Source organism: Neocloeon triangulifer, unplaced genomic scaffold (assembly GCF_031216515.1).
Source record: "Neocloeon triangulifer isolate White Clay Creek 2 clone unplaced genomic scaffold, ASM3121651v1 ptg000003l, whole genome shotgun sequence".
Classification (NCBI taxonomy): Eukaryota; Metazoa; Arthropoda; class Insecta; order Ephemeroptera; family Baetidae; genus Neocloeon; species Neocloeon triangulifer.
The window spans coordinates 10,023,219-10,032,299 of record NW_026775546.1 but is presented as its reverse complement, the minus strand read 5'-3'; positions in this window follow the sequence as shown (position 1 = coordinate 10,032,299).

The following is a 9,081-nucleotide window of genomic DNA, read 5'->3' as shown; positions in this document are numbered from 1 at the left end:
CAAAAAGCTAATGACTCTTGACGAACAATTATACATAAGACTCCCAGGACAGGGCAGTGACCAAATAATTTAATCCAAAATGAAAATCTGTTTTCAGTTTGAAGAGCTTTAAGAGATACTAAAGAGTTGGGAATTATTTTATAATAAGTTTCAATCAAGTAGTTTTTTTTTTAATATAGTCGTAATTTAAACAGTATAATATTGATTTAGTTTAATGTCAATAATTTTTTTTTCTAAATTTCATGTGTGATAAAATTATGAAATTATTCAGTAATTATTTTATATTAAATAAATTTTAATTTAACCTTCTCTGGATTTGCTTGAATTAATTTCTCACTGCCCTTTACAGCATGGAAGATTTATTGTTATCTTCCTTTAGATTGAGCGTAGAACAGGTTCGTTGGTTGGTCTCGGCACTTGAAATAAATGAAATGGCCCTGCGCTACCACACCCATTGGCTGCTTTATACATATTTACAAGCTAAAAAGGCACTCACCTGCATGGACCAGTTAGGCGTAATTGGGACCGTAAATTGCGCCGGAGAGTCGCATTTTGGCACCGGTCATGCAGTGCGGTCTGGACGAGAACGTGGAGGGCGTTTAATGAACCTGTGCTGATGCTGCGAAAGAGTTAGACGAGCCGCAACTTTGACGTCTTGATTGAATAGGGCGCCTGGGAGAAGAGATCGTTTTGGAATTAATTAAGCTCGTATGAATAATGCAAAAGGAAACTCTTTTACGCTTAAATGGCAAAAACTATTATCCTGAATAATATTTGCAAATATTCCTCGATTTCATTACAATTTTAGTACATTAAATAGACTTTTATATTTGATTACCATTCAAGTAATTCAAAGGATCGAAGCCTTATCGAAATTTATTATTGAGCTGAGAAAAATCTACTTTAAAACTTTAATTTGAAAGGTCAATTTTTAATTAAATTAAAAAAATATATATTTTTTACTTGCCAATTTTGTGGGCAATCGTAAATTTAGGTGTTCTAGACACCAAAATTTAAATGCTTGATAAAAATTATAATATTTTTAGTTGGTGATAAGCTTAATTTTGGAGGGAAGATTCACAAATTTCTTCCAAAAAATACTTGTTTGCTCATATTTCGTAAAGGAGCATTTCCGACGAAAAATGACCACACAACGCATATCACGTGACGAAACACCAGATTAGGAGCGGAGCAAAAAAAGTACATTACCAGGGAGCCTCTTTTAAGGGCGGACATAAATCAGGCTGGTGAAAAACGGGAGGGACTCTCTCAAACTCGTGTCTGTTATCAATATTCCACGCAACATATCAGCAGCAAGAAGCGCGTCCGCAAAATGGATATTGCCGGCGCATTTATTTAAAAGGGGTTTGAAGAGCGGGCAGGTCTGCGTTGACACGGCCCTAATAAATCAAACGGCACTCCAGGCCCGTCCTGCTATACACGAAGTCCCGACCGGCCGCCGGTGACACATCCGAAATAGCACGGCCGCCTGATGAATTTATGCGCAACTTTCTTTCTTTCGCTCCTTCCCTTATTTATTGCCGGCCGCGTGTTGGAATTTGTGCCTCGGCGAGATGTGTGTTGTCTCTTTTGCAAATGCAAATGCTCGTCCCTAGTTTTTGCAGACAAAAGCAATTTGTCTGCGGCGACTGTTTTCTGCGTTCTATGCTTGCAAGAATTTCTCTCCTGCGGGAAATGCGTGAAAAATTGTGAATGCTGTTTAGTGACAGCACATCTCGCCCTGACGGTCTTTATATGCTAATTTCTATGTAGTTCGATAATGCTCGAGGAAGATTCCACAAACTGATATCCATATCAATCCAGAAAATCCTTCAGTTAAAATAGAAAATTTTCTATCAAATTTAAAATATGTAAATCAGTACACGTATCTAAAGTTTTCTTGTAAAAAGTAAAAAAATGCACGAAAAAGTTATATGTTTTTAAGCTCAAATTGATGCAAATGACCCAAAATATTTTTGAATAATTAAATTAATTAAAAATTGTATCTCCAATAGAATGCTTCTCCTTATTTACTTGCAAAGTTTATAAAAAATTTCACTGGGATAAGATATGAATATTCTTTCTTATGATTTGTAGTTTAAATAATTTCAAAGTGAATTCGAACATTGGGCCCAAAAGATAAAATTGTTAAAAATTTAGACAGACGAGCCTTAAAATTAGATTACATAAGTTTCAAAAATGTTGGCCATTTGTGTTAGTTAATTAAGTACTTTCAGTAAAAGCATCGTGAAAATTAATCATGTTTTCTCCTGGTTTTGTTAGAAAATTGAATTTAAAATTTAAATTAAAAGATTTCAGCAAAATTTTAGTCATCTCATTCCCATTTTTTTTTCTTCATTTGGTCCATATTTAATCAGTTTCTTATAGGATTTATTTCCTTAAATTTAATATTTAATTAAACTTTTTTTACTTACCTATAGTAGAGGAGCTCTTAATGTACTTTGCTGAAAGAAGTATTTGCAAGAAAAACAATATTTATTATGCGAATATTGAAGAAAGAAATTCATAAATTATGAGCTGAAAAGAAATGAAAAAAGTTTTGCAATTTCAGATTTCTATAGCAAACAAAGTTGTTTTTGTTGGCAGTGTTTTTTTGTAATATTTCTGGCAGATTTTTGATTACGCGAACAATGCCTGACCGCAAAATTAATCTCCCGGAAAATAATTTGGCAGAGTGCATGGTACCTATGTACGCTTTCTTTTGAGAGAAAACACCATTTTTCTCCAGCGTGGCAACGTCACTAGGCATCTTTTTCACAAGCTCTTGTTTGAGAGCAACTTCTTACTTAATGAAAATCGTGAATTATAGAAGAGGAAAAAAGTACATAGAAAATTTAAAGCGTCTATATTAATATTTAATCTGAAAACTTCTACGCTGCTGTTTTTACTGCACAGTAAATTTATTTATTTTAAGAATTTTTTTAGTATACATAAGAGAAGAAACGGGGAGTAAGAGAGCAGAAAATGGAAAAAGCTGATGCAATATTTAACATGCTAAAAGCAGAGAATTTTGTTGCTGTTTTTTCTTTTTGCCACCAACTTGTAAGAAATTTTAAATCCAAGAAACGGTAATTTCACAGAAAAAGAGCAGAAAATGAAAAGAAAAATACCCTTGTAAATATTTAATTTGCAAAGTGGCAGGGGGAACTCTTGAGCTTGATGCTTTTTTGTTTTTTTATTTATGAGCGGAAAGAAGAAATTTCATTCCCAACAACAAACATTTGCCAAGAAAGAACTGAGAAAGGACAAATCCGTCTCGCAAATGTAGACAAAAACTTTTTCGAGCTTGCATCATGTATTTCGGACTTGATGCTTCTTTCTTTCATTCTCTGTTTGTGTAAAATCGCCGTCCTGCCTGACAGCTGCACGAGGAAAATGAGAAATACACGGTGCGGAAAAAGAGATACATTTTTTCTGCCTGATCCGTCCAGATGTATGTGTACACGAAAGACATATGAAGCGCAATTTTCTTGTACTTTGCCAGAGAGAGTTAAGTAGAAAAGCGCTGCCTGTGACAAACATTTTGTGAGAAGAGAAAGACGGCCGATATAAAAATGTCCTATGAGCAGCAGGACTAACTCTCTTCGAAAAGTTTGGCCGGACTCAATTTTTTGCCACGCTTGTCCGTCTCCACAGCTGCTTGAAAAACTTTTGTTATTAGAAGTAAAGCTCGCTGAAAATTGACATTATACATACAGTTCATAATTGACAGTTTAAAAAATTTGTTTTATTAAATATTTTATTTATTTATTTTCTACCTTTGTTGATTTTTACAAAAATAACAAATTTTGATATATTTTCGACAATTTTTTTTTCAATTAGACTTTTTCCAACTAAAAATGTTCAATAATTTTCTATTAATAATATATTTTTAAGAAATTTTATTGTAATAAAATATTTGATAATAATCCTGCAATATGCAATACGGTAAATTAATTCTCGTTATTAGTTTGCACTCGATAACGTTTCGTTGCAATTGGTTGCATTCAATTTCCTAAATCCTAATTCAAACTTCCGAAGTTAAAAAAAAGAACTGTATTTTCAGTATAATATTCAGATTTCAGATTATTTGCCTAAAATTTGAGCTAATTAATGCATATACATAAAAACATGGATCAAAAAATCAGAATTTTTGAAGAGAAACGTGATGTAGGCAGCAAAGTGAATTTCCTCGGTGCTCATTGCACGTATGTATATATTTATTTTGGCGACCTCAACGAAGCATGGAAATTAAATATTCATTATTTCCTGATGCACATTACGTAATCTTGTCGGACATTTTCTCAGGTGCTTGGCTCCTGCGTGCATTTCAGCATGAAGTTGAAGTAATATCGGTGATGCACGTTGCGCTTTTGTTGGAAGCGTTTCTTCTTTTATTTTTATTTATGCGCCCAGCAACATGCATGTGCTTTCAACCAGCATTTAAATAAAACCACTTCAATCACGAGTTTAATATGTTTTGCTGTCGCAACTCGTGACATGTATTTTAAATTTTAATTAATCTCCACCACAGGCCAATGCAATTTGCATGTAAAATACCTATCCCGTTTAATTGAAAGTTTCATAACGCTCGAAGCAGGGAAGGAATAAAATAATTTTTTTTATTTGTCACGTTTTTACAATTAAATTATTCCAAGATGAGGGGAAAAAAATAATTAATTTCTGGATGAAAAAATGTCTCACCGAAAATGAGGCTCACTTCGGCGGATGGGATCTATTTGATCTTGGAAGTATTAGCAAACTTCTTATAAAACTAGTTATGGTGCCGTTGCCGTTCGGTCCAACAATTACTTTTCAAGTAATATAATTAACTCACCTCATAGAAAAAAAATAATAAACGGAATCTTAAAAACTACTTACATCTGGAAATGAAACAAATGAAAACTGATATCAGTTTTCTTAACCATGTTATCCAATTTTATTAATTAGTACAAATTTAAAAAGAGTTTAAATTTAAAATAATTTTTAATTGAATGTTTACTGTTACAATTCTCATTATTGAAATTTAATAAGAAAAAAAAATTATTAACAATTTTTGGAATATGTAAATTTGATACAATTTTTTTTTTTTTGAGCTATAATAATTGGCTGATGCCTTAAATAATGTTGATTTACAAATTCAATTATGAATTTCATTGAAATATTATTCATTAAACATCACTGCTTTTGTTCATTCAACCCTAAATAATTTGATTGTTTGCATTTTCCAGCCAGCGCCTTCCGTTATTGCCGGATGTCCATGGGTGCTCAAATTGGTAAATTGATTGCCTCCGCCAACAGAGTGAATGGCACGCACACGTGAGTGTTTGTGCTACAACTGTTTTTTTTTATCATCATTAGCCCCAAAACAAACCATGCTTTGGCAAGCATCATAAATTACGATCGTGTGTGCAGTGCTGCGCGTGATTTTCGTTCATCTTGTTTTCGCGTGTGTATTGGTTATCCATGCGCGGCGATCAGGAAATGACGATGATCGCGCTCATAAAATGCAAAACAGGGGTCGGGAGGTGGAAAAAATAATTTGGCCGTAATTTCTGCAGCTCCGTATTCATGCATGCCCTTCACGTTTCACGATAAAGAGAGCGAACAAAAAGTAAAAAATTGCAAATTTCTCAGAATAAACAAAGGGAAGAAACAAGGGCAAATCAAGCATTATTAAATTTTTTAAACAAATTAATAAATACAATGTATTTTTAGTCTTCTAATCTGTTTAAAACTGCATAATTTGAAAAAATGGAACTGATTTTTAATTAAAAAATAGATAAAATAAAACAATAAAAAGTTCAAATGTCGTCAATCGAGAATCCCCGAAAATCCAGAGATTTTTCAGAGATACTTTATTTTTCATTATCAAAAAACTTTAAAACGAATATTTACTGTATTAGTTTATATTATCAGTTGCTTAATTGTTTGCAATTAATATAGCCATAGCATTAAAACGTGAGCGACCTTGATTAAGCCCGCACTTCTCTGCAATATTATGTGGGTTTTGTCCTAATATCGTCTCTTGTATACAAATAATTTTTGCTTGAATTTGAAAAGATAAACTTTGTGAGACAGTTGTAAATCATATCATAATTTAATTTTATAAATTCGCTTTAAGCCAGGATTTTTGGTTTGCAACTTACTGAAAACATTTATTATTTTCATTGCCTTAAATTCCCTTTTCATTAATTTTATTAGATTTTTTCCTACAATGTGTCTTCAAGTAATTTTTTTTCTGTTTTAGCAATCAGTATAAGATAGCACCACTAACTTGCAAGGACTAAAAATTTACAAGTTTAATCTCGACTGCACTCCAGGGCGAATCACTTTTATCAAACGCCCAGCAGCAACCGCGGCGCAAAGTACAGTAATAATATATTTGCGCAACCTCTTCTGCTGCGGTGCATGTAATGCATAATAATAATTTTCAAACCGGCGTAATTTTCATGCAGCATCACACAGCCATAATCTCCTGTGAGATGCGTCGTCCACCCGTAACAAATTTAATGCGTATTTATTTCTCTTTTTTCCAAAGGGTTGCATCGTTTGTGTTTATGTCCGATAAAGCTCATAACATGCGGGCCTTGCAAAGGGCGTGCCCGCCGTTCATGTGGGATGCAAAAAGCTGCCTATCCGATTCAATTCACTAAGTTGGAACAGCGTGATAAACAGCCTGAAATAAATGGTATCGCCGCCTAACTCGGCTCTGACCCACTTCACGTCACGTATGCGTATATCAGAGAGGAAAGGCCCACCATGATGACAGTGAGGTATAACACAAAAGGGTCCAGGCGTGAAGTTTCGATTTCGATCGGCACCACATCGTCAAGGGCACCACCCACGAATTATCGGCGCGAATAATAATTAATCTGAAAGCGGTTTTTGCAACTCGCATTGTTCCTTATTGCACAAGGTCGGTCGTGGAAAGAAATTAAAATAATAAAATAAATAATAATGAAGAAACTTAAAAAATTGCTTTAAAATGTTTGCCTTTTAATTGATAAATTGAAAAAAAACAGTGTTAATTCACTTCATTAAAAACTTTCGCAAAAATTTTAATTAATACAATATGATTTGTTACTGCAGTAATCCTGAATGTAAGGTAAACAGGAATAAAAGTTGATCTACTATAATTATGAAATAATGTTTTTCTGCTCAAATTTCAAATCACTGTTGGAATAAGTAATTATTAATATTACGATAACAATGATAATTATAAAGAGTAAATTTTTTTTGTAAGATTTTGTAATTTTACTGTACTAGGGATCTAATATAATTTACAGCACACAAAAAATTAATTTTTTTTAACCCTTTTCATCTTTATGACCGTAATTCAGAAGCTCCAAAGCTGATGTAGCGAGTGAGGATCGAAAATTAGCTTTTAATGTTCTCAAAGGGCCCCTTTTTGCGCCCTACAATTGGCCGTTTTTGTTCTCAGGGGTCGCTTGCCAAGAGATGACTTGTCGAGCGCAAAAAGCTTTAGGAAGATAGGCGATGGGGCGCGGCTAGCGAGGCGCGGCGCTTGCATAACGCGATTACAAAGCAAATGCATCGGAATGATGCAAAGCGCGTATCCCACTCACAATCAGCCACGCCAAGCAGCCTTTTACAGTTGTTGCACTTTAACGCACAAACCTGCATGCTGTGCGATAAATAATAAGAGTGCCAAGTAGTAAGTGGTGCACACAAAAGAGTGTCACCTTCGCGAGCATGTGGAGCTTACCTGACCACTAAAATTCTAACAAAAAATAGTAAACTTAAATCATCAAGTCGCATCGAAAAATATTGGAATCTTGAGAAGTCAATTTATAAACTGAAAGAACTCTAAATTGTAAAAAAAATAAAATTTTCAATTTGCTCTACGAGAAAACTATTTACAAAATATTTGGAAATTAAAAATTATGTTTAAAATTGAAATAATTATCTTCTCGTTGTTAAATTATAAATTTATAAAAATAAAATTTAATTTTTATTTGTAATTAATTATTTCGTTATAATTATTATTTTTTTAATCTAATGTTATCAATTACAATAAAAAGCATGCAGATTAAAATGAAAGCTCATGTCTTCAGATTTGGTTTAAGAATAAATATTATATAACATAATTTTTTTTTTATTTTTTAATGTAAATTGAAATTCTCTCTATTGATATTTTTTTCTGCTTATATAATTTATTTGAAATATTGTCTATTATTAGAAATACTGCCAACACAATAGGACATTCCAATAATATCGCATTTCATACCTGATGCTAACAGGGTGTAATTAAACCCCCCAGCACATTTGCAATTATCAAAGAGCCGATTAGTTTGGAGTGTCGCAAAAAACACGCGCAGGCAATAGAGCGAATGTGTGTCGCAGCCACCACCGCAGAGCGACATTATGAAAATGCTGCTGTTGTGCGAGCGTATAATATGTGTGACATAAATATCGAGGGGATTGTATCGCAAAAAAAATGTAAAGCACAAAACACCGATACGTCTTCTCCGGTGGGGATCGATTTCTGCACCCAAGAGAAACTAAATTAAATAACAAATTAATATCCGACGACCATTCTCTCCATCGCTGTAAATCGAACTCGTTTTATGCGGGCTGTGCAATATCCCGCGGCTGAAGAGGAATCGAATGTCCTTTCCCAAAGGTCTGTGGCTCAAACGACAGCTCAATTCGCATGACACATTAACATACATCTATAGCACACGTCTCATATTTTTATTTTGCATCATGATTGTTTCAATTAATTCTCCTCAATGTCGCTGTTTTAAAAAGTAAGTTTTTTAATTAACTGAAAACAAACAATAGAATGATTTTTTTTCCTTTTAAAATTTAAATTATATAGTATTGATTAATATTATTTACAAATATTTTTTTTCCATTTTAGTAAAAAAAAACTTTGTCCCCTCGCTCTAAATTTAACTAATTTTTGTTTTAATGAATTTCTCATTCTTGGGTCTTGCTGGTAAATTAAAAATTAATATTTATAATAATTTAAAATTTCAATGTGTTTGGCGCATCAAAAATGTAAAATCTGGTTTAAATTTGACTATTGTCCTCTTCACCTCTCTTTCTCTTGGA